Here is a 25,173-nt window from a genome sequence, read left to right on the forward strand (position 1 = left end):
TTAATGTTCTGAACTTGATAATCATTATGAGATATTGTATACATATTGTGGTTATGAATCTATGTATACGGAAAACTATGTTAAAACCCTGTCCTACAACTTGAATTACACCTCACAGCAGGAAGGGGCACCTCCCAAGCAAGCTGGCTACATGAAACCAGCTTGCAGTACCCATCCACTGTCCAGCCCATGAAAAGACAATGATGGACCATTAGAGTTAAGGGGAAGACGTTCAGACATCCCTAGGTTATCGAATCGAAAGGGAATTCCCCCCACTATGTATAACCATGAGTCACCATGCGGAGGTGAGGGTGGGGAGAAGGAAGTCTTTTAAAAAGGAGGCTTGGAAAAACTGAGGGTTTTCACCGTCCAGAACTGGAGAGCCTCTATGTTGGAAGCTGGCCCTAAATGCTGGATCTGCCCTATAGCTAGGCAACAGGTAACTTGTATTTGAAAAGGGGTTTTGTCTAATATGGAAGCATAAAGCCTGCGGTTGTGTATGTGCTCTTCCTTACTGTTTCACATTTCAAGCTGTGATTTTTCTATTAAATAAGCTGTGTTTATATTTACCCCAAGCAGGATTCTGTTGTGCAAACTGTGTGGAGTATGTGTGCCAAAGTGAACTGATAGCTGAGGAGCTGGTTTCACTCCTTCAGGGGTGATGAACCCAAGGGGAACGGTCTGAATGTCTGGCAATTAAAAACTCAGGGTGTACAGATTTGGAGAAACTTGGGACTGCAGGGGTAACTATGCTGGTGAGAGCTAGGATGAGACCTTGTGCTTGTGGGCAGGCTTCTGGTGTCAGGGATCTGAACCAAAGCTGCACAGCACCCTGAAGTAACAAGGCAGGGGGTGACAGAACCCCTTCCCAGTCTAATTGGTCTCCAAAACGTCTCACTTAGGAAGGAGATCTCAGAGCTAATGCAAGTAACTGCAGCGTCACCAGTGTCAATAGTGGTGATGCTGATGGTTCAGTCAGTGGCACTTCTCTCACTGAGTCCGAACCAATATCTGGTGTTGGAGAGAGTGCTGATGTAGGTTCTCCCTTTCAGATAAGATCTGAAACTGAAAACCTGACCAGCTGTGGTCACCAAAAAATCCTTATAATTTTTTCCTAAACTAAATCAAATTGGGAGTTCTGCATTGTTAAGGTTTCAATTGGATAATAACTATAGGTGGTGTAGATAATGATGCCTATATTTAAGGTTGCTGGACACTTACAATAGTGAGACATTATTGTCAGTTGCTCATAGTCTTGCCAAATTTTAATTGTTCAGACTGAAATTTTCCATGCTGGGTGTCTACTTCAGGCTGAATTTTTTTGAAAATTTCAGGAAAAATATGTTCAGCAATATCTGAGAATTAGATTAGGAACATATATAGTTTTGCACATGTATATGAAACTAAGCAAAAGTAATAAATTAATGCTTTGCCTTTCCACCCCTGCAGACTCAGGCCACAGCACAAGCTGTATAGCATCATTGACATACAGGTGGAAGACAGCAGTTAGATGGACTACATGACTTCATAAAACTGTACATCATGGGGTGGGGGGTGGGGAAGGAGATGGAGAAACTGTGACCCATGACACCAAGGAAAACCATATCTCCACCTTGTGAGGAGACCCGAATCTCCTATCCTACACTTTGTCCTGTTGTTTACCTCAGCGCAAAGTGGATGTAAAATGCTACCATTGTGATCTGGTAACATTTTGCATTTACATATTAATGTAAGAGGATATTTTTATCATGTATTTGTACTCTGAGAATAGGCCTCTGTGTTAATTTTGGCATGTTAGTACCAAAACAACTTGGTTTGGCCTCCTCATCTGGGGCCTAATCCAAAATTCATCGAAGTTAATAGAAAGGCTGCCATTCAGTTCAGTGAGCTTTGGGTCAGCCCCTCGTGACAGCTCCTACTGACAGTGTATATAGCCTCACACAGTAAATCCTATGCTCCTGGGAAAATACTGAATGTCTCTATCTATCCACAGTGATTCTTTCCCCCCCGCCATTGTAAACTGCATTTAATCTCTCTCTTCAATATATTGTAGCAATGACTCAGCAGAAAAAGAATAATTTCAGCAGCAAGGCTTTTTCCTCAAGAAATAAGGTTATTATAATCAGAAAGTATAGTAAACTGTAATGCAATAGAAAACCTCCCCAATCCTCCCAAACATTCTCTCCCTCTCCATCCATCCTACACTTTGTTTCCTAAGCAGTGGCTCTGATAGCCATTCCCCACAACATTTGTGCAAGGTGAGAGGTAAGCAGAGCAGGAGTTAACCCCTTGCTGATAGTGGACCAGGGAGTTCCTTGTACTCCCTGCCTCATTCCTCTCTCTCTCACACACACACGCCCACTCTCAAAAATTCAATAAACACTAGATTTTAAAAAAGTCATTTCCTGTATATCAAAGTGAATTTTGCAATTGAGCAATCTAAACTTTGTTATAGAAATAGGTTTGTTAAAAGAAGACCCTTATCTGCTCACAAATGCATGCATTTAACAGGTTTCCATTGTACTTCAGAAATAGTTTTATAATCCTTTCAATTACTGGTGAGATTGTTCAAGAATCCTTGAGAGATTCTTTGGAAATACCTATACTGGAGAAATATTTTATCTATGTTATAACATACTATTTAAATCCTTCACGAGTCTGGACATAATTCTTTACAAATAACTATCAAATACTTTCAATTTCCTTTTGCACAGTTACAAAATCTCTTTGGAACACAAAGGTTATTTTTCAGAATTTTTTTTTTTCAGTTGCCAAGACTGTGAATCTTAAAAATGTATTGCTTGGCAAAGATTTTCATATCTTTTCAAAATATTTTGAAATGATTCAAAAAACACAAACACAGCTGCTAACATGTCATAAAAATTTATATGAACCTGAGGTATGTAAATACCATCATTCACTTGGTACAAGGTTTCCTCCTCCTCTCTCCATCTGCGAGTTCCACAATAAGGCACATCAGGAGAAAGCTCCAGCACCAATTTTTAAAATCTCAATAGCAGAATAGACAGCAGCCCTAGATTACTTGATCTTATAGCTTGTGGATTGAGATATAGTCTGCAAACCAGAAATACAGGGAGAGAAAAGTCTGTATTTAGGTTAAATGTTGTAAGCAGAATTCTGAAGTCTGTGTAGTAAGAACTAGTCACAAGAGACAAGTGAACCAGTTCCAATCAATGGGACCTTCTCTCCCCATGCCCCATACTCCCAACCCAATGCCCATTTCTAGAACCAAGCCTGGACCACGTATTATGATTCTAAATTGTTCATTTAATTGTTATCCCCACTTCCGTTTTCTGGCTAGCATCAGAATAGAAAGTACCAGAAATCTCATATTTGTGATATTAAAACAGCAAAAATTTTGGAGACTCAAGAAGCCAACATGATCACAAACATTACAGATGGAAAAGATTATCCGCTTATCTGGCCCATCTCCTTGAGAGTGCAAAATTGTTGAGGGCATCACCCAATCTAGTTTCTAGAAATGCTCAGATTATTTGGATAATCTTTAAAAGTTCGGATGCTTCTTCCTACTGACCTCAAAGTCTAGTCCTTGTGATGCTCCTACATCATTATTGCTATCAACTGTACAGACTCTGTAAATATTGGGACACTGGATAGCAATATCTATATTAAAGTCGCCTAACACTTACCTTGTAATAATCCCTTGTTTTCAGGTATTTATAACTTTGCTACACTGTAACTGTACACTGAAATTTTCCATTCTTGGTCCCTGCGTCAGGTTTGTGTGTATGTGAAAGTTTCAGCAAAAATAGTGGAACTATATTTGAGAAGGAGATTAGTGAGAAATCGGTAGTTTTGCAATGCTAACAAAATACTAGTTGTACTATTTTCAAATCTAATCTACAAGTATTGTTTTAGTAATGACATCATGTACAAGCCTTGTTATATCACAGCTGCATAATGTATCCATGTGACACATTTAATGTATTCTTCTCTATTTTGTCACTGATGCTCCTTAATTTTCTGAACATTCTATCTTCACTGTGCATAATCCAGAGCCTCACTGAAACATACTGCTTTGATTTGTGGGAAGGTGCACTGGGATGGGAGCCATGAGACCAGGATCTCTAATCTCATCTCTTTTACCAGATGGTGTTAATTACTCTATGCACTTCATAATCCTTATAACTGAATAAGGCATCATACTGCTGCCCTAGGAGATAAGCAAATATCAGCCCTCCACCGTTTACTGAAATAACAGACATTGCACAAGGCCACCGTTGGCAGAATTGTAGATGGCATCCAGGTCTCTCTAGCAAACTCTTGTCTCAGCCACTTCACCATATTGCTAGAATCCGGGAAAGAAGGAAGGCAGTGAAGCGGAGAGTGCTGTTCTCTTGGGTTTCATCCCCTCTTCGCCAGTGAAATCCTGCTCAATGTAAGCCACATTTGAGGGGCTTCTGTAGAATCTGGGGACGTGGAGGAAGATACTACAAAGGCAGGAGTTTCTGTCTGTGCTCCAGCCACCTGGCTTTTCAAAGGTTTTGTCTCCTTTTGAGAGGACCATTTGGTTTTGTGTCCTGTTGCTAACAAACTGATGCATATGTCTGGTCCTTTAAACTGGGGTACTTGTGAGGTAAAGTTACCCAATAGCATTATTTTTAGAGTATAAAGGAATTTCTTCTACTTCTGTAATACTTCATATATTAATAACACTGTACCTCCCTTTAGAAACCACAAGTATTCCATGAGAAAGTCCCTTCTTTTGAATCTGCAGCAGTCTTTAGGAGTAAGTAGGATTAAGAAAAACAAAAAACATTACCCATTCTGATCTCAGTGAGTACACTGGTTTAAACCCAGAGTAATGCCACTGATTTGAAAGAATTATAGCAATGGAATTGAGATCAGAATCTGGCCCACTGTTTTGCCTACATGCCTTGAACTGACACAAAGACCTTTAAAAACAAAGAAGGTTCCTAAGAAAAGAGACTTGTTCCAACTCTGATCGCAGTGACTTGTTTTAGAACCAATATATTTTCAGCAATGACTTGCTTGATATGTAGTAATATCACCTGACATGTGTTTGTTCCCCCTATCTGTTTGTATACTATAGGAGAGGAAGGGGCAGAAATTAAGAATGAATGCTGATCATCTTCTCCCTGAGTTTCTATTGTTCTATAAACACAGGCTGCAGATTCAGCCCATTCTAACAAGTGTGAGCACTTCAGATTCTAATTGCACTGAAGGAAATTAAAGAAAAGATAAATAGCTTTTACTTAGAGTTGTGTTTCACATTAAACATTTATATTAGGAGTGGGGCCTGCAGAGAGCAGCATTGGCATAACACTGAAAAAGGTCACAGGGTCCAAATTCATTTAAAAGGAGTCTGCAGTAAAAAAAAAAAATTAAAAAACACACACACACTAGCAAATCTGCATTGGCAAACTACAAAAATAACCCAGGATGCTTCTTGTGCTTACTCTGTGTTTTCTCCCTCTAATAGCAAAAATTCTGGCATGTAGCTGAAAACCATATCTACTGGTAAACACATAGGGCCATATTGTGCCATTGGTCTGGGGAGCTGTGTTTTAAAAATCAATGGTTTAGAACTTACCCAAATACAAGTGCAATATCTAGGAAGCCAAAACAACATTGATATTTTTCATGCTTCTTCCAAATGTTGCACCTTTACTGAGATTTTCTAACTGTCCAAAAATTTAAAAAGAAGTGTTGGTCTACCTTAACTATAGCCATTGCTACCTGTGCTATCTATAATAATAATAAAAAAATCACCCAAGTGGAACTCTATGCTTATATAGAATCCCATTGAAGAAAATGGGGCTCTATGAGGATGCTAGGGTCTGACAATGTTTATCCAGCTGCAGGATAGAAGACCCAGATTGGATGCCAGGGAAAACAGTGAAAGTAGCTCCAAAAGTAGTCCAAATAAAAGGCCTGCAAAATTGGGGGATTCTGGCTTTACATGAATGCCAATAAATACCCCTATATGGCCACTTTTAGCTTTAAAACATTGTTTAAAAACTTAGTCATTTTAGATTTACCAGTCAGAATACTATTAGCAAATTATTTTTACCTGAGACCTCAAAATCTAGAACTTTGAGGAGAATATGTGGCAACAATATTCTTAATCATGCACAACTTCAATTATCCATAGTCCATATAATCTTTCTGAACCTCAATGTCCTCTCCATAAAATGGGATAATAATTCTTATCTATAAGACAGGATGTCAAGAAACTTCATTTATTAATATTTTTAAAGAGCTTTGAGATCCGTGGATGAAATTGGCTGTAGAACTGCAGAGCTCTGTTACTGCATCTTAGTAAGCTATGGTGTAGAGATACTGTGGTCTAACGGATCGAGCAGTGGGTGGGGACTCAGAAGGCCTGTCTATCTTAGCTGTGTTATTGGGTGAGCACTTGGCTCACTATGCTTTTGTTTCCCTACACACCTTTTTTTTTTTTTGCCTATTAATTTGTAAGCATTTTGGAGTGAGGACTATCTCAGGGTGTGTTTTGTACAGCACCGTGCACTAGGGCTTCCTGATCTCAGTTGGAATGGCTATAACACACATTATAATAATAATGAGGAATGTCTTTAAAAGGATTTCCATTGGGCTAACGAAAGGCTTATAATGAACATTAAGAATTGCTTTCTACTATGAAAAATCATTTTTGTTCATAGTTATAGTCTAAAACTGGGTGTATTAGGAAATCACATTCTAAAGATTCACTTATAGAGACCCTGAAATAGAACTTTAAGTAATTTTTAAGTAATGCAATGAACTGACATGGGAGAGCATTTTTGCAAAAAGTGATTTACTGCCAAAATATTATTCCTAGTGTTGATCTGTATAGCTGATTTATGAACAAGTGCTTTTAAATATGTGATTTACATTCCAAGTTTCTGATTTATAGAACATGTGGCAGACTTATAAGACAAGTGACTGATTTATTATAGTGAAGCTATTCACGCCGCTCTAGTTAAGGTTGTGTCAGCATTTCCATTATAAACTCTTAATTTCAGGGATTTATAACTTGCCAGTAAAAATTCACTCTAAACTGAAACTTCTTTCCTCAGAATTGTCTGTCCATTTTTAAACTAGAGGCCTGAGGAAGGAGAAAGCAGCATGATTTATGTAGAGATCTGTATGTTTACCTGAGATTTAAGGACCTGTTTTTGGTGTGTTTCTTGTCCAATTTTGGGGACATAGAGGATGGTTCTCAACAATACTATATACATTTACTACATTAACCGCATAGGGGTCCAGGGACCAGCTGAAACAAAATCCACCTAATCAGCCAACTTGTAGGCTGCTGTGGCAAGATTCTCTGATTCTTAGGGGTATATGGGTCCAGTGCTGGAATGGAGTGGAGAAGGGGTTGAGGTTTGGTTCAGCAACCCTGGCAACTCTAGGCCTCAGCTTGTGCTGTTGGTGCAGAATCACTGGGGTACTTGACTGTCCCAGCCACACTCCTCATTGGGACCCTATTCAGCCTGCCCCTGATCTGCTCTGTGCCAACCTGTAACTCCCCCTTTGCCAGGACAGCTCCTTCGGAGGGAGCACAGTGCTGGTGGCACAAGCACAATAGTATTCACCCAGAGCATAGGTGCTGAATTCCTCTCTACCCAGTGGGTGCTTGACCCTTCTCTGCACTGGGCCCACCCCCACTCCACCCCACCCCTTCCTCCAAGCCCCCACTCCATCCTGCCTCTGCCTGCCCCCACCCTGTCTTTTCCTACCCCTCCCACAAGCGTGTGCCCAATCCCTGTTCCTCTCCCTCCCTCCCAGCTCCTCCTGCATGCTGCAGAACAACAGCTGTTTCGCAGTGTGCAGGAGGTGCTGGGAGGGAAAGGGAGGAGTTGATTAGTGGGGTTGCCCGGGGGGGCGGGAGGTGCTGGGGGAAGGGGAGAGCTGGCTGCTGATGGGTGCTAAGCACCCGCTAATTTTTTTCCCTGAGTGCTCCAGCCCTGGAGCACTTATGGAGTCAGCACTCATGGAGGATCCTTTATCCTGCCCTATCACTCTCTTGTGCCAGCTGCAGGAGGAGGACATGAAGCCACTGAGAATCTGGCTCTGGTGTTTCTGTTAAAGGGATTTGTATTTGGCTTAATTTTTTTTACCCACCAGCAAAGCTCTGTTTCTGGTATTTAAAACATGATATTTGGAATTTAGCCCTGTCACAGTATATGGAAAGGCCAGACTGGCCAGCCAACCCCAGGAAAGCAATTTGCACATCTGTCTGGGCCCACAGTAACAGTAACAGAAAAACCGTGCTCTACTGGTCCCCAGGGTAAGTGTGACAGGGCAGTAACACTCCCATACAAGGTATGGCAGGGAATGGAAAAAACTCCTTCCTAGGGGTAGAGGAAGGGAATTTGTCCCTCCCCCTGCAATTTGTTTCTGTAGCTTGGAATTGAGGCAGGAAAGGTGAACTGTCAGGCTGGAGGGAGGTTACTAGTGGAGTTCCTCAGGGATCGGTTTTGAGACCAATCTTTTTATTACTGACCTTGGCACAAAAAGTGGGAATATGCTAATAAAGTTTGCGGATGACACAAAGCTGGGAGGTATTGCCAATACTGAAAAGGACTGGGACATCATGCAGGAAGATCTGGATGACCTTGTAAACTGGAGTAATAGTAATAGGATGACATTTAATAGTGAAAAGTGCAATATCATGCATTTAGGGATTAATAACAAGAATTTTTTATATAAACTGGGGACACATCAGTTGGAAGTAACAGAGGAGAAAAAGGACTTTGAAGTATTCATTGATCACAGGATGACTATGAACTGCCAATGTGATATGGCTGTGAAAAAAGCTAACGTGGTCTTGGGATGCATCAGGCGAGGTATTTCCAGTAAAGATAAGGAGGTGTTAGTACCATTGTACAAGGCACTGGTAAGACCTCATCTGGAATATTGTGTGCAGTTCTGGTCTCCCATGTTTAAGAAGGATGAATTCAAACTGGAACAGGTACAGAGAAGGGCTACTAGGATGTTCTGAGGAATGGAAAACCTGTCTTATGAAAGGAGACTCAAAGAGCTTGGCTTCTTTAGCCTAACCAAAATAAGACTGTGGGGAGATATGATTTCTCTCTATAAATATATCAGAGGAATAAATACCAGGGAGGGAGTGGAATTATTTAAACTCAGTACCAATGTAGACACAAGAACAAATGGATATAAACTGGCCATCAGGAGGTTTAGACTTGAAATTAGACCAAGGTTTCTAACCATCAGAGGAGTGAAGTTCTGGAACAGCCTTCCAAGGGGAGCAGTGGGGGCAAGAGAAATATCTGGCTTCAAGACTAAGCTTGATAAGTTTATGGAGGGGATGGTATGATGGGATAGCTTAATTTTGGCAATTAATTGATCTTTGACTATTAGCGGTAAATATGCCCAATGGCCTGTGATGGGATGTTAGATGGGGTGAGATCTGAGTTACTACAGAGAATTCTTTTCTTGGTGTATGACTGGTGAGTCTTGCCCACATGCTCAGGGTTTAACTGATTGCCATATTTGGGGTCGGGAAGGAATTTTCCTCCAGGGCAGATTGGCAGAGGCCCTGGGGGTTTTTTCGCCTTCCTCTGCAGTGTGGGGCATGGGTCACTTGCTGAAGGATTTTCTGCACCTTGAAGTTGTTAAACCATGATTTGCAGACTTCAATAGCTCAGACATAGGTTAGGGGTTTGATACAGGAGTGGGTGGGTGAGATTCTGTGGCCTGCGTTGTGCAGGAGGTCAGACTAGATGATCATAATGGTCCCTTCTGACCTTAAAGTCTATGATTCTATGGCTGATTACGTTATCTCAGTAAGAGACAATTAAATGGCCTATGTATGAAAAAGACAATGTCATTGGAGTTTGCTACACTTAGTGGTGTTTTGATTGAAAGGGTTGGGTTTGAAGAGTAAGAGCCGTCTTGAACACTGAGGGCTTGTTTATACCATGCAGCTTTTAGTGACAAGGCTGTGATGACACAGCCTTGTCGCTAAAAGTCAGTGTGTGTAAATGTTCTTTTTCAGTACTTTGTCAGCACTTTTGCTGACAAAATACTTCCAGCCCAACGATTGGTGTTAGCTTTGGCAACAATACCGCGTTCATGCTGCCACTTGCGTCAGCAAAACTTTTGTCTTTCGCAGGGGGGCTTTTTTAAGTACCTGTGAAAGACAAAAGTTTTGTTGACAACTTTGCAGTGTAGACAAGCCCAAAGAGCATGTTTACACATGCAGCACTGCAGCGGCGCAGCTGCCCTGATGTATCTGTGCCATTGCAGTGCATCTGGTGAAGACGCTCTATGCAGATGGGAGAGCTCTCTACCATCAGCATAATAAAACCATCTCCATGAGTGGTGGTAGCTATGTCAGTGGGAGAACCTCGCCTGCCAGCATAGCACTGTTCATGCTGGTGCTTATGTCAGTATAATTTATGGTGCTCAGGGGAGTGGTTTATTCAACCCCCTGAGCAACATAAGTTATGCCAACATAAGCTGTAGTGTGCACACAGCCTAAGACTTTTCATATTTTATTTTAGTAAGTTTATTTTATTTTTTAAGTTGTGTGGTTTGTCACTTGAAAGCTGGGTTTAAACAACCACAAAGAGATTTAAACAAGTCACTCACATGCTGTATTTTCTCAGTTGACCTGGCCTGGCCAATTTCCATAGGCAGTGAGACCAACAAACCTGCTTCCATTCTTCTTCTTAGCATAGGCACAACATGCCTCGAGTGGCACGTGACCAGGATTTATCACTAAATTGGGTCCGCTGGTTGGATCACTAGCTTCCCTGGCCTGGGCCAGGTACTGACTGGGAGTGTGATGTGAATGATGATCCATGCCCCTCTCTGCTTCCAGTAACATTAGTGATTCTATGTTGCTATGGGGGGTTAAAAATCAAGGTTTTGTTGTTGTTCTTAATGAACTTATTAGCACCAGAAAACTGAATTAACTGATAACACTGACTGATTAATACAACTTAAATTAATAATACAGGCTATTTACTCTTATTTTTCAAATGTAGCCAGGACAGATACTTTAGCGGGTCAGCAGGAAATAATTTTGTTGACAAGCTGGAATTTTTTTTTAAAGCTTTTCCATGGTATTCAGTGCCGTGAGATGATACTGACTAGAGATATTTTCTGATATAGTCTTGCATTTTTATTTGAAATGCACCTATTTAGAGTAAAAAATATGCCGATGCAGTATCTGATCTTGTTATGCCATCCGTCTCCAGCAACTGTTCTAAGCAGGTATAATGTGTTTGAGATGATGAGTTGTCCATGCTGATCCAAGCAGTGGAAGCATTTGAGATACCATTTATGTTTCCTGGATCTCTGTGTGTTCTCTCTCTTATCTGGTAGTCACCTTTTTAGGTGCTGGACCAAGGCAGGAATGCTCTTGCATTGAGCAACTGGTAGGTAAAGCTCTGCTTAGCTAGATTCAAAGACCCCAGGTGTCTGGAACAGCCCAGAGGAGGGGCAAAACTCTCTGAATGTTTGGATTGCCCACTCACCACTTTGAAAATTCTTTCCATTTTAGGTTTGTCCATTCCCTATTGTGTGTCCAATACCATCATTGAAAAATCACCCTGAAAACCTCCATATCGATTCCCACATATCTGGAAGAGAGTTAATACTTAGCTTACTCACATGGCTGTTGTGAGGATTCATTAGTTAATGTTTGTAAAGAGCTTTGCAGATTAGAAATCGTACATATGGTATCAATTCAGTTGTCTGTAAGTATTACAATAATCAGTTGTCATGTAAAACCCTATAACGACAGCCCTCTGATAGCATGGGGTGATGATGGAATGGAACTGCTTATGGAATTAAGCTTTGCATTTAAGTTTCCAAGAACCTATGAAAATAACATACAAAGTGGTTTACTCCAACAGCTATGAGTGAATATGGTTTTGTTAGAATAGGAACTGGCCTCAAACTATCCATGTATTGCTCCGTGGTATTTATTGACTGCCGATTGTATCTGAATGTTTAATAAAAGTTCAAACCGAATCTGAACTTAACCATTTTAAGAGTCTGGGGAAAAAATGAGTAATATAAAGAAATAAAATCTTGAATGGTGTGAGCAACTTGCCATAGTAATTCTAACTCAAGCACCAAAAAGAAAAGCCAGAATCCTCAGGAGAAAGCCTTTTCTTCCAAGATTTAAAGCTTGATTTTGCTGATTCAAGAGATACATAGGTTCAGATGCATAGCTCAAGTGTCTGGGTGCTCATCCAAATCAAATTGCTCAACTTTAAGAGGTTCATCCATCAATCAGTGTCCTAATTTTTTGTCTAACTGAAAATTTGTTTGTTGTTTAATGTTCCTTTTTGTGAAAACCGAAGAATCTGGTATCGTTTATTCATTGTTAAAAACAGGAAATGTTTCCCAAAAATTGAAAAAAAAATTTCCTGCAAAAAATATGCATAATTTTTCGACCTCTTCTGTTACTGGCTTATTTCTTGTTGTTGTTGCATAAATTCTTTCTGTTTGTAGAAATTTTGTTTCAAGGTTCAGTAGCATATTGGCATGTGATGCTAGGAGTGGTTAAAAGAACTGCCACCGTATGAACTGAAACCACACCAAATTAAAGAATTCTGAAATTTGTCACTAACATGCACTGAAACAATACTGCATTTCAGTATACTACAAAAAATACAAGACATTATTATAGAGACTAAATAAGTGAAGGCACAACAAAGCACATTGCATACAGGGTTTTCATTGCAAAAACACAACATAAAATATCTTTAAACAGTTCAGCATTTTGGCCCAAATTTTCAAAGGTGAGTAGTGATTTTGGGTGCCCAACTGAACACAACTTAATTGAAATTAAATACCCACTTTCAGGACCTCTTAAAGTTGTTTCAAATCAAAATCACTAGTCACTTTTGAAAATTTAGGCCCCTTTCTTCTCCCAGAAGGATAGCTCAATTATGTCATTAACAACAGCTGGTTTTGTGATATAACATCTACGTGGATAAGACACTAATGGAGATGTAAGACCATCAATATTTCCTCAGCAGAATAAATTAATCTATATCTTTACATACCACAGCATTCCAACTTCTTCAATATGCAGGTCTTCAGAATTGAGATGTTAAGTCAATATCCAGTCCTGGATGTGAAACTCATCTTCACAGTCCGTGGTCAAGCAACAAAATTCAAAAGCTACCCTGGACATTTCTAATGGAAAGAAGTACAACTCCTCAAATCTGCAAACATTCCCAGAAAGGAATAATTTATTCCATCAACTACTACATACTGTCTCAAAAATAGACATTTCAACAATTGATGGAAACCTTTTATCAATGCTGCTGTATATAGGAAATATCAAAATTAATTACAACAATTGACATCACTTGAAGATGGTAGTTTTGTCAAAACTCCATGAACATTCCTCCACAGTTCACGCTTACAAGTAACCATCTCTCCCCCTTTTATTGTTCATTAAAAATTCTGGAATTTAAGAAAAACAATAATCTATCATTTCCCACCTCTTGGCAAAAATCAACTGAAATCATTTAAACTTTAACAAAAGATGCTATTTCAGTGCTTGGATAACCATTACGGCACCAAAATAAATAAATACATTTCAAATACGTTTGGCATTCTCAAAAACTTCATATGGTATGAGTGCTTTGTTATGTTTTTAGCTTTACCTTGATACTGCTTTAGCGTCATAGAGTTTAAGACTAGAAGACACCATCAGACCATCTAGTCTGACCTCCTATATTTCACAGGCCATCAACATGCATACACTAAACCCAACAACCAAAATTAGATGAAAGTATTACAGCCCATTAGACCCCAATCCTGGAAATACTTATGTATGAGCTTATCGTTATGCACATCAGTAATCACACTGAAGTTGATGAAAATACTCATATACATAAGTATTTGTAGAACTGAGACCTTAATGTCCAAAGCTGTCAAAGCTAGCAGAAATCTTTCCACTTCTGTGACTTCTTTCTAGACTGTATTAATTCGTAGTGCCATCGTGTGTGTAGGAGGAGGAGTGAAGATAGTTTTCTTGCACTAAAGGAAAATCTGAGGAAGATCCTACAAAGCTTCTAAAGCTTTCAGGGGTAATTATGCTTCTTCTTCTGAGCCTCTGCCTTTTTTGCCTGCTGTCTTTTCTTCCTGTGATCTTTCTTGAATTGCAGCCCCAAAGTGGCCATGTGCTGTAATGCAACTTCTCTCCAGTGCTGTCCCGCAACTCTCCGGTAACCTCCTCCCCAGAAGCCCTGATATGTCCTGATCCGTTCCATATTCTCCAAGTCTCTCTCTGTGACTCATCTTCACCTTCCCTCTATAAACCTGTAAATCCTGTCTGACTCCCTTTGGCATGGACTTTCTACATGTCTGTCTATGGGGAGGTTCTTTCTCTATGTGTTGGCTATTTCTAAAGTGCACAAACTGCAGAGTAGTCAATGAGGAATTTCAGCTTGAGCCTCTTAACTCTGGTTCCCTGGAATGATGCCACTGACTCCGCTATCTTTTTTCAGTCCTTGAGACAGCCTTTGAGCTTCCCAGGACAATTCTGAAAATATTGAACCTATCCCTTGACCATCCCCCAGCTTTACAGAGTGTTCAAGTCATGGACTGCTCGCACAACCTAAGCATGACGGAGCACTAGCTTTCACATTTCTCATAATGCCCAGCTCTCATCTGAACCCTTACAGAGACACACAAATGGTTTTTTGCCCCTGAAATCACTTGTTTAAACTTATAGCTTGCCTGAATAAAAAACTTAGCTGAAAAAAGTCTGAGGAATGGAAGGTGAAAAGTTTACTCTGACATAACACTATTAAGGGAATATCTTCTTCCTAAAGACCTTTTGTAAAGCTAAATATTGGACTCCTGGATGGGATAATATCAGTGCACATACAGCTCTTCTAGTTCTTATATCTCCTGATTTATAGTCTGCCATAATATAACTTGGAATATATTGCTGTATACCTAGTCAATATTATTTGCTAATATACAAAGACACCAATTTTATCAAATTCCCCTTCTTGCTTGCCAGCCAGCATGTGGATATAAATCTTAATACTATTGATGCTAAGCCAATTCCACAACTTAGCATCTTTTGGGAGAGGTATCTCAGAAAGAAGATAGTTACTTGAGTCAAATCATTATTGACAAGAATTCCATGAGGCTAGCATGAACATCTATCATCTCACAGAGCTATTCCTGATCTTTAGAATCACAGAATTGTATTCATTAGTGGTGAGAAGGCTTCTTAAGCAGAGCCAGTTAAAAAACTGAAAAATGAATGTAGTGACAATTTTTGACATAATGGTTTCTTGTTTTACAGTATTCAAAATTGACTCATTTTTGGTTCTTAGGTGTTAAATTTGTTCATGAATAATTTAAAATAAAAAATCATATAGAACGTGTTTTTGAAACCATTATTGAAATGGTTATTGATTTTTTTTGTTTTGATAATATTTTTGATAAATTGTCACAAAAAATTTGCACTGCCCTAAAAGCAGGGCTATACCTAAATGGCACAACTGAGTGAGTATGTTCTTGGACATCCCATACAGAATTGCTATTGCAGGTTGGATCTGAAAGTATCAGACAAATTAACACAGTCCTGGCCTCATCCTTTAAAACAACATAACATCCTTGGAATTCCTCATTGTTGTTGTTTTTTATTACTTTTCTTATCCAGATAGAAGTTAAATCTGTCACTCTGTTCATTTCTACAGGGATTCAATAGCACTCTAAAGGGGGTATTTAATGCAGGAGCAAAACTATATATTGATTTGATGACATGGGTACTTCATTCAGAGAAATGTGGGCTGTAATTCGAAGGGTCAATCAATCAAGAAAGTTGAAAAGATTGTTGCAAGATGGAAGGAAATCGACGCATAGAAACATTTTATTTTTCATTAAATAAACGTTAAAACTGATCATGTTGCACCTCACTGAATTGTGCTTGCTGTTGTGGAATTCTTTCTCCTCCAGAGTGCGACACCAGGACAAGTAGTCACTTCTCAGTATAGGGATGTGGGAATGCTTTCTCCAGTAATAATTTGTACTGAAGTCAATGGGACTACTCCTGTGAGTAACAGCTCCATGGTGTGGGTTAAGGGGTTTACAATCTTCCCCAAAGTATACAAACCAAAGTACAAAAGGATCCTCCCTCCATGAAGCAACTTTCTAGAAGTTTTAGTATTACCACATTCAAAGCAATACCAAAAGTAAAATGAAAAGACACGTAAACTCACAAAGAGTCAGATCACCAAATTTTCCCCATTCGATAACAATCATGAAAAATACTGTACAAACTTGATTTCCATAAACTTTATATTGAAGGTCACATCAATGACCTGCAACACAAAAGATCTTAATGGAACTAAGCATATGATGATGACTGTTTGTCACCCCTTCTGCACTCTTGATTTGACATGCAACTTGTAATAAAGTTAAAAGTTTGGCCATCTGTCAGCCAATTAGACTTGGAATTCTGACTAGCTGTAATTTTATTTATCAGTGACATCAAAGCCCTGTCTCTCTATGATAATAAACATAACAAATGTGTTGAGTGCAGAGCCCTCTGCAGTCTGTTGTTATTAGACTGGTGAAAATACAAATTCATTTCACAGTTGGCTGATTGCACTTTCTGATGCAGTAGGGACACTTTGGTAATACTTATATACTTTAGCAACTTAGCTCTAGGCATTTCAAAGAGTGAGTCTATATGCTCTGAGAAAGTAATAGAAGACAGGATCTCAATGATGCATAACTGGTTCCTTACCTGCTGTTGAGAATGGCACCTTATCAATATTCATAACATAGAAGCCGAAAGGCTGAACTCAGAGTAGCCTTTGTTCAAATTCTATGGGATAAAATATGTGGGTTAGGATGGACTGAATGCAGTTTTCTCTCTTTTAATTTACTACTGAGTGTAGTCTTATGAGAGTGCTGGACTATCATAGCAATGGCTTAAGCTGGGCATCATGAGGGCAGGCCTTGTGCCAGCTTTACCCCTCTGCTCTTTCAAGACACCTAAATCCTGATATTCAAAACTCCCTGCTTTCAAAGGTCTGGGTCCTTATGCAGCTCTGCCAATTCACCTCACCCCTGAGTTGCAACTTTCACACCCCATCACCCTTTCTGTTCCAGTCTTGAAGTCCTGTATATCTCTGCCAATGTTCTTCATGCTGATCTGTTATTCCTGTCATTTATATTCATGTGGCAGAGACTGCCAAGCATTCTGAACCATTCATTAAATGGCAAGTTGGTTATGTGATATGCAATAAAGGGAGTGGGGTAAGACCAAAAAATTCATTTACATTTAGGAGTTATAATAGGATTTGAACTCTGTTCTCCAGAGGAGAACATAATAAACCACTATACAGTTAGCTCCCCCTACAGAAGGAGGAAAATGTAAACGGTTATAGCTATCAAATTCTATACCTATTACCATTACTCTTATTAGCTCACATTAGTTTTCTGTGATGTCTGTAATACTTGAATATAATAAAAAATGTAGATGGTCTTGCAGTCTGCTGGTTAGCATAGAGGAGTTGGCGTCACCACTTCTAGTCTGATTCTCCTCTTTCAGGACATCACATTCTTGCATTGACTTCGGTGGAAGTTACTTACATCACTAGGCAGGAGCAGGGAGAGGGTAGAAGAAGCCCATGTAGTCTATTTCAATCTTTCTGTGTGAGTCTGGGGCAGACCCTTGCCATCTATATAGCTTCATTGTTAAGATGTGTATTATAACTCTTACCTGCACACAGAGGTGCTAGAGGGTTTATTTAGTGGGGTAGGGATGGGGGGGGAGAGGGAAATAGCACTAACAATTACAGAGAAATAAGAAAAATACAGAGGTGCTAACTGCACCATAAAGTCATATTCATCATGTCATAAAATAGTAGTTTACATTAGCTCTAACATACTTTAATATCCTTGTATTTCAAAGTCTATCTAAGTGCAAACTATGCAGGCTCAGTTGTGACTTTAATATGACTGTGGTCGGGCAGCAAGTTGTTCTGACTTGGAAACAGACTGGGAAGTATATTGAGATGCAGAGAGAGAGAGAGAGTCACAATTTGTCTCCTGGTCCCTGCTTGCCCCCCACTGGGGACAAGCACCAGACCTGTACCTGTGTGATGAGTTACCTCTGAGCCTGAGCTTGTGTTAGCCTGGTGAGTCACCCCTGAGTTTCCTCTGACCCTAAGATGTCTTAAGCCTAACAATTCATCTCTGAGCCAGAAAGTGTGATAAGGCATCCCAGGCAATTACCTGCAGGTCTTGTGTTAGGCCCCACACCATTCAACCAGGGGTCAGCCAATCCACATGCAAGGACCCACCCCGGTGATCCTGAAGTAGATATATAGGCTTCTAAGAGATGCAGTCTCTCTCCAGTCTGCTCAATATTACTACATGACCAGAAGCACACCCATTGACTGGTAGTTTTAATAGGCTGCCCTTCCTGCTCCTGCTTTACCCTGTGCCTGATTCCATGTTAGCCTCCCCTGTTCCACCCTGCATCTGCTCCTGCCTCAGCTGGCTGCCTGGCAGTTCTGACAATCCAGCTCTGGTTATTTCCCCCACGTGCATGAGTGTAGCTGCACTGGCCAGTGAGTTCCCTTCCCTTGCTTCCCACTGGTACCCACGTGTCATGTGTGGGCTGTGTAGCCCTTCAGAAGCAGCTTTCTTTCACATGGAGCTACTTACAGTATAGATAATTGGCACAGGGAAATAAAGGGGCACTGCACCTCTTTGCAGGTGTGCAGTATGAGGCTAAAATCTGGTCTTAAAGTATTCATTGATGTTATTGATTCAGTTTCATAAGTGTGAGGTAAAAACTTCTGGTATGTAGTATTAAAGGGAATCATCTCCCTCTCACTCACCCCCACAAAAAAAAAAAGATAAAAAGATTATATCAAAAGAGGATGAAAGGACAAAGTGGAAATTAATGGATCAAAGAATAAAAACTAAGGTACTGCAACAAAGAGATGATAATTTGTGTGATCTGACTGGCCATTTATATCTTAATTTATCCCATGATCATGTAAAGGCTCCTTTGCTTCATTATATTGCAAAATATAGCGTGAGTGTAGTCACTCATTATCAGACTTCTGCAATTAAAAAAATAATAGTGAGGACATTTATAAAATAAAGACAGCTGTACTTTCAGTGGTTAGCCAGCAGTGTACTAGTATCATGTAACTCTGTTCTGAATTCATTCATCGTCCATTAAAAGCGCTGCCTATGTCCTCTTTCACTTCAGCCTAGAGTTTGAAAACAATCATTGAATATTTGCATCTTGGTTCTATTTGAGCACAAAAGCATTTTTTACATATCCCTGCCTCATTGCACCCTGTCATGATTAAAAGAGAATGCATTATCTTGTAATTATATATTTTAAAATAATGACATAAAATCAACTTTTGTGGCGTTTACTCATAGGGAAAAATCCTGGCTTCATTGCTATAAATGGCAAATTCCTATTGACTTCAGTGGGGCCTAAATGTCAAGATTAGGATTGGACGAGTCCTCAGGAGGTCATCTACTCCAACTCCCTGCTCAAAGCAGGACCAACTCCAACTAAATCATCCCAGGGCTTTGTTAGGATATATATTCAGGCCTGTCTGCAAAGGCCTAAACTTTAAGAATGTAGGTGTATTCTTATCACTTAGCTAGTTATAGAGGTATAAAAGAAAGAATCAAAATCACTGTCTGTCTGTGTAAGGGCCTTCTCTTACTGTAACAGTCTGAGGCCTTGTTCTTAGGCTAAGCCTTTGGCTAAACAGCAAAGGCAGCCATAAACTGGTAAGTGTATGGTCACATCCTTACATTCCAAACTAGTCACATTGAAATAAGATGCTATTGGGCTGTTAGAAATACAATCCTGTCCTGATATTCCTATCACCTCCAGAAAAAGGGAAGAACCTAGAAGATGTAAAAGGAAACTTAGTTTGATAGCATCCTGTCTGGCAAGAACTCACTTATCAATAGTTGGGATGTGAAATCCTCATTTCCATATTGTTCTATCACTGTAGTCTCCACTTCCCTATTTTTTGTCTGTATAATCTGTCTGGTTCTGCGATTGTTTCTGTCTGCTGTATAATTAATTTTGTTGGGTATAAACCAATTAAGGTGGTGGGATATAATTGGTTAAATAATCATGTTACACTATGTTAGGATTGGTTAGTTAAATTTCAGTAAAATGATTGGTTAAGGTATAGCTAAGCAGAACTCAAGTTTTACTATATAGTCTGCAGTCAGTTAGGAAGTAAGACGGGGGGGAATGGGAACAGGAAATGGGGGTGGGAGAATTGGAATCATGTTTCGCTAAGGGGGGGAATGGGAACAGGGAATCGGAACAGGGACACAGGCAAGGCTCTGTGGTGTCAGAGCTGGGAAGGGGGACACTGAGGAAGGAAACTGGAATCATGCTTGCCGGAAGTTTACCCCAATAAACACCAAATTGTTTGCACCTTCAGACTTTGGGTATTGTTGCTCTCTGTTCATGCAAGAAGTTCCAGGGAAGTGAGAGGGTGAAGGAATAAGCCCCCTTACAGGCATTGTCAAGCCAGGCCTTAAAAACTTCTAAGGATGGAGATTCCACCACCTCCCTAGATAACCCATTCCAGTGCTTCACCACCCTGCTAGTGAAATAGTTTTTCCTAATATCCAACCTCGACCTCCCCCACTGCAACTTGAGACCGTTGCTCTTTGTTCTGTCATCTGCCACCACTGAGAACAGCCGAGCTCCATCCAATTTGGAACCCCCCTTCAGGTAGTTGAAGGCTGCTATCGAATCTCCCCTCACTCTTCTTTTCTGCAGACTAAATAACCCCAGTTCCCTCAGCCTCTCCTCATAAGTCACGTGCCCCAGCCCCCTAATCATTTTTGTTGTTTTCCGCTGGACTCTTTCCACATCCTTTCTGTAGTGGGGAGCCCAAATCTGGTCGTAATACTCCAGATATGGCCTCACCAGTGCCAAATAAAGGGGAATAATCGCTTTCCTCGATCTGCTTGCAGTGCTCCTACTAATGCAGCCCAATATGTCATTAGCCTTCTTGGCAACAAGGGCACACTGTTGACTCATATCCAGCTTCTCATTCACTGTAATCCCCAAGTCTTTTTCTGCAGAACTGCCGCTTAGCCAGTTGGTCCCCAGCTTTAGATTTCAACACTTTAGGATAACAGGTAGTTTAAATGTGTGTGTGTGGGGGGGAGGACTCAGTAGTATTTGCATCCTTTATGACCTAGTCATTAGCACTGGGAAAATCAGGAACAATTGTGGTTGATAGGTTAAAAGAATACTGTGCTACAATTTAAAGAATGATTATTCTAAATCCTTGGCTTCCCACTTCACTATATATAAGTTATGACCTCTCTGTCTTTTTTTTTTTGAAGTCTCAAAGTCCCTGAACATGCACGCCTCCAGAGTTGAAAAAGGATGGCATCAAGGTATATTTTAAAAAAATAATTCCCATTATCAATTCTTTTTAAAATTGAGCAGCCAAGAAACATTGACTTTATCTTGCTGTGGAATTTTTAAAAAGTGTTTTAGTAGAGGGGCTGTCTGGCTGACTGAAGAAAGCAGAAATGGAATGTAGAACATTCCACTGTAAGGGCCTGATCCAGAGCCCATTGAAATCCAGTAGGTGTCTTCACACTGACTTCAGTGGCCTTTGGATCAGACTCTGAGTCCCTGAGCCTTCAAAGAACCCTGCGTAGGAGGATCCCGGCCATCATACAGTGGGACACTTTCCACAATTGCACTTGGCACCACTGTTGACAGCTGCAAGAGGGAAGCTTCTATTGGTGGAGGCAATGAAGACTGAACTGTGGGTGTTTCACCATTTGATGTTGTCCTAACAAGTCATATTTAGAAAGACTAGTGGGAAAACTTGGGAAGCTGCCTGTACGGTGAATGGGGGGATTCCATCTCTAGACCTGCCAATCCAGGACAAAAAGCACCTTTTTTGTGCTCCATTGTCAACTGGGAGTCAGTAGCAAATTGATCAAAGTTCTGGAGTGAAAGACTGCTGGAAATGTTATTCTGTTAATATCCTGTGTTTATCCCCATATTCTTCTAAAATAGACTAGAATCAAAATGTAGCATGGGCTTTGGTATACAGGCTACACTCACCAGTACCCCAAAAGGAGAAAAGGGCAAGAAGAACTCTAAATCTAGAAAGTAGAAACATTGCTGATTTATTCTCTGATGCAAGTGTACAGTATACATATCTAGGGTTGCATGGTTTATGCTTTTACTTGAGTCATTTTCTTCTCATAAGAACACTTTATTGGTGAGCTTGGATCGGTCTTGTAGCATTTGAGATTAGTTGTCATGGAAACGCAAAGCTCAGTGATTTTTTCAATAGTGCTGATTGGTTAGAAAAAATATTTTGACACCATGTTATTTTCATCTTGGAAACTTGGTTAAAAAACATCTTAACATTGTTGTATAAAGTCAAAAGCATAACACAGGAGAGGCAGTCATTTAACACAGCTGTCATGATAATATATTACCTACTTACTGCAGTTTTAAAAATAGATTATTGGTGCTATGAAATCAGATAACTGAGTAACATCTACCACTGTCATTGGTGCACTTTCAACAAAATAAAATGACGTCCTTATTGTGAGCAAAGAACTATCTGCACCATTTTTGTAGCCTGCATTTTCTACAATATTCATCTTCCACGTTCCAAGTTAAAACAGATTTAAGAGAAATGTTCTTTTTCAATTTCCTTTTTTCTGAGATTCACTAATCTAAACCTTTGTTTCCTTACTACCTTTGCTTTATTGTTACATGTTAGAAATATAAAATAATTATTTTATTTACTCGCTTCTTGTCAAAATGTAGCCAGGCTTTATAACATGAATGTGTCACTGGATTTGCATATTTACTATGAGTGATTGTGCATATTATTCCATTTTCTTCTTTTGCTCTTTAATATTTAATGTAAATAAGCATATCTCCATTGACTTCAGTGGAGTCATACTGATTTACAGTAGCTGGAGATTTGGGGACCAGACCTTACTTGGTATAAATTGTCCTAACTCCATTGAAGTCAAGGTCTTTAGTCTTTGAGCTGTATGTTTTTGTGCTATCTTTGGAGGGAGTGAAGAGAAAGTGAAATTTGTGGAAAGGTATGAGGGAGTGGTTGGAGTTCATTTCAATCTATTCTTGATAGCAACAATGGCCTTAATCCTGCCTACCTTAATCATGGAAATACAGATAAAATACAAAGCTTTGATATAGTGTTTCCCCCCCTGTTGATCTTATAGCACTTTACAAAGTAAGGTCATTGTAGGGATGGGAAAAACTGAAACACAGCATCTGTGAAGTGACTTGCCCAAGGTTGGGGTAGAGCTGGTAATAGAGCTCCAATGCCTTATCCACTTGACCACACTGCCTCCTAGGCTGAAATCAATGGAACAATTGACATAAGGGTTATAGGATTTTTCACATTCTGTTTATCTGGAACCTTGATTCTTCCCAGGAAACAACAGCAGGACGCTCAGATACTGTGGCATTGAGGACCATACGGTAGTCGTCCATTGTACAGCAGCCTCCCCACTGCTGCCTAAAGGTTATTATGCAGTCTACAATAACTATAGTACAAAGTTCTATGCCCACAGCCCTCCCACCCTTGGCATGCACCTGCTCTGTAGGCTTTTAGGGGAGCAGCATAGATCCACTAGTTGTATGTTACTTGTGCACCAGGAAAATTCTCCCTGGGGCTGTTGAGGCTTCTTTACAGACTTTATATGCTGCTAGAGCAGTATGTGGGACACTGAAGTGGAGGATCAGAATCTAGCCCTGAATATGAAAAATACAGACACATTATTAAGGACATGGCCCTATACAAGTAAACTTCTTATTATATTGGTAGTGAGAGAGATTGAGAAGGTGAATGGTTGCCTGCATGTTTGTACCCTCATGATACCCCAAAGGATCTACTTTAGGAGGTGTTCCCTGATGTGGAAAGCCAAGTTAGTATTAGATAGGAGTCCATCAATTTTCCTGTTAAAGAGTTTCCATTTATAGGAGGAAAGGGCAATATTTTAGGTATGGATACAAATTTGCTTAATTATCTGTAAAACTGGTATAACTGAAAAATACACATCACTTGCTATATTAGCCCATCTCAGGTTAACCATTATGTTGATCTGATATCATACCCCTCACAATATGCCTTTCACCTATGGCATGTTATTAATGCACTGGCTTGTAACATAAAGGATTGCCAAGTTTAGAAATCTTTGTTCCATCATAAGAAGTCCTTTGAGGTTTTCTGCTGATTTTTATGTGATTTTTGGCATGCTCTGGTGTATAATTATATGTCTAACATTTTGAAACCAACAATATTTGGCTCTTTGTTAAATGTAGTTAAACAATGCAGAAGTTCAGATGATGTAATAAAAGCCCTTAGAAGGTCCTGATCTAGCCAAATAATATACATTACTTACCATTTATACAGTGCCAAATATGTACACGGTACTCTACAGAAAAGTGATAGATGTGATCCCAAAAAACCTTAGTCTCAGTTTAAACAACGGACAAATGATATGAGTGGACGGGGGGATGAATGAGGGTTATGATGTAGCATATGCAACTTGGGTTGGGAATGAGGGTGTTAATAGAAAAACTAACTACCAGCAAGGTGTCTGGTGAACCAGCTTAATCTTCATCCCCTTTCTCCTGACACAAGCACAGAGACATGCACACTTTAACTTTTACCTATATAAGTAGCATGTCCACTGTTTTGGGATTCAGATTCAGCCCTCATGTAAATAGCTGCAAATCCCGTTCATTTTCAGAGGTGCTGCACCTGCTTCTTACCCCAGGTCTGTATTTTGTCCCATAAGGAAACAGTGCTTCTGGCTGCTAAATATGTATAAATGGACTGTTCATTGCTAAAGGTCATGAAAGCTCTTGCATGAGAGACCTGTTTCATTTTCTAATAAAGTGTGTGTGTAGTTATAATAAAGCATGAATACTGTGCTCAAGAAAACTGCTCTGATAGATGAAATCCTATATTTATCCACAGACCAGGCAGTGAATTGCAGTTCAAGCTTTCCTCAACTCTATCTTGGAGGGAGCATGTGTAGGGTCAGAGTGAGGGCTAGTTATCACAGTTGCTAAGTCTGATACATTATGATTCCCATTGATATGTG

The 25,173-nt window shown here is 39.9% G+C and overlaps 1 long non-coding RNA gene across 1 annotated transcript in view; it reads right to left on the bottom strand.

The window, feature by feature from the left end:
* Positions 1 to 25,173, bottom strand: part of LOC120372506 — a 58,176-nt gene that overhangs the window by 27,288 nt on the left and 5,715 nt on the right. The window contains exon 2 of the long non-coding RNA XR_005585016.1: positions 16,775 to 16,855. This is a non-coding gene — a long non-coding RNA (uncharacterized LOC120372506). The remainder of the gene's footprint in view (positions 1 to 16,774; positions 16,856 to 25,173) is intronic.

This window comes from Mauremys reevesii, linkage group 9, assembly GCF_016161935.1.
Source record: "Mauremys reevesii isolate NIE-2019 linkage group 9, ASM1616193v1, whole genome shotgun sequence".
NCBI classification, from domain to species: Eukaryota; Metazoa; Chordata; order Testudines; family Geoemydidae; genus Mauremys; species Mauremys reevesii.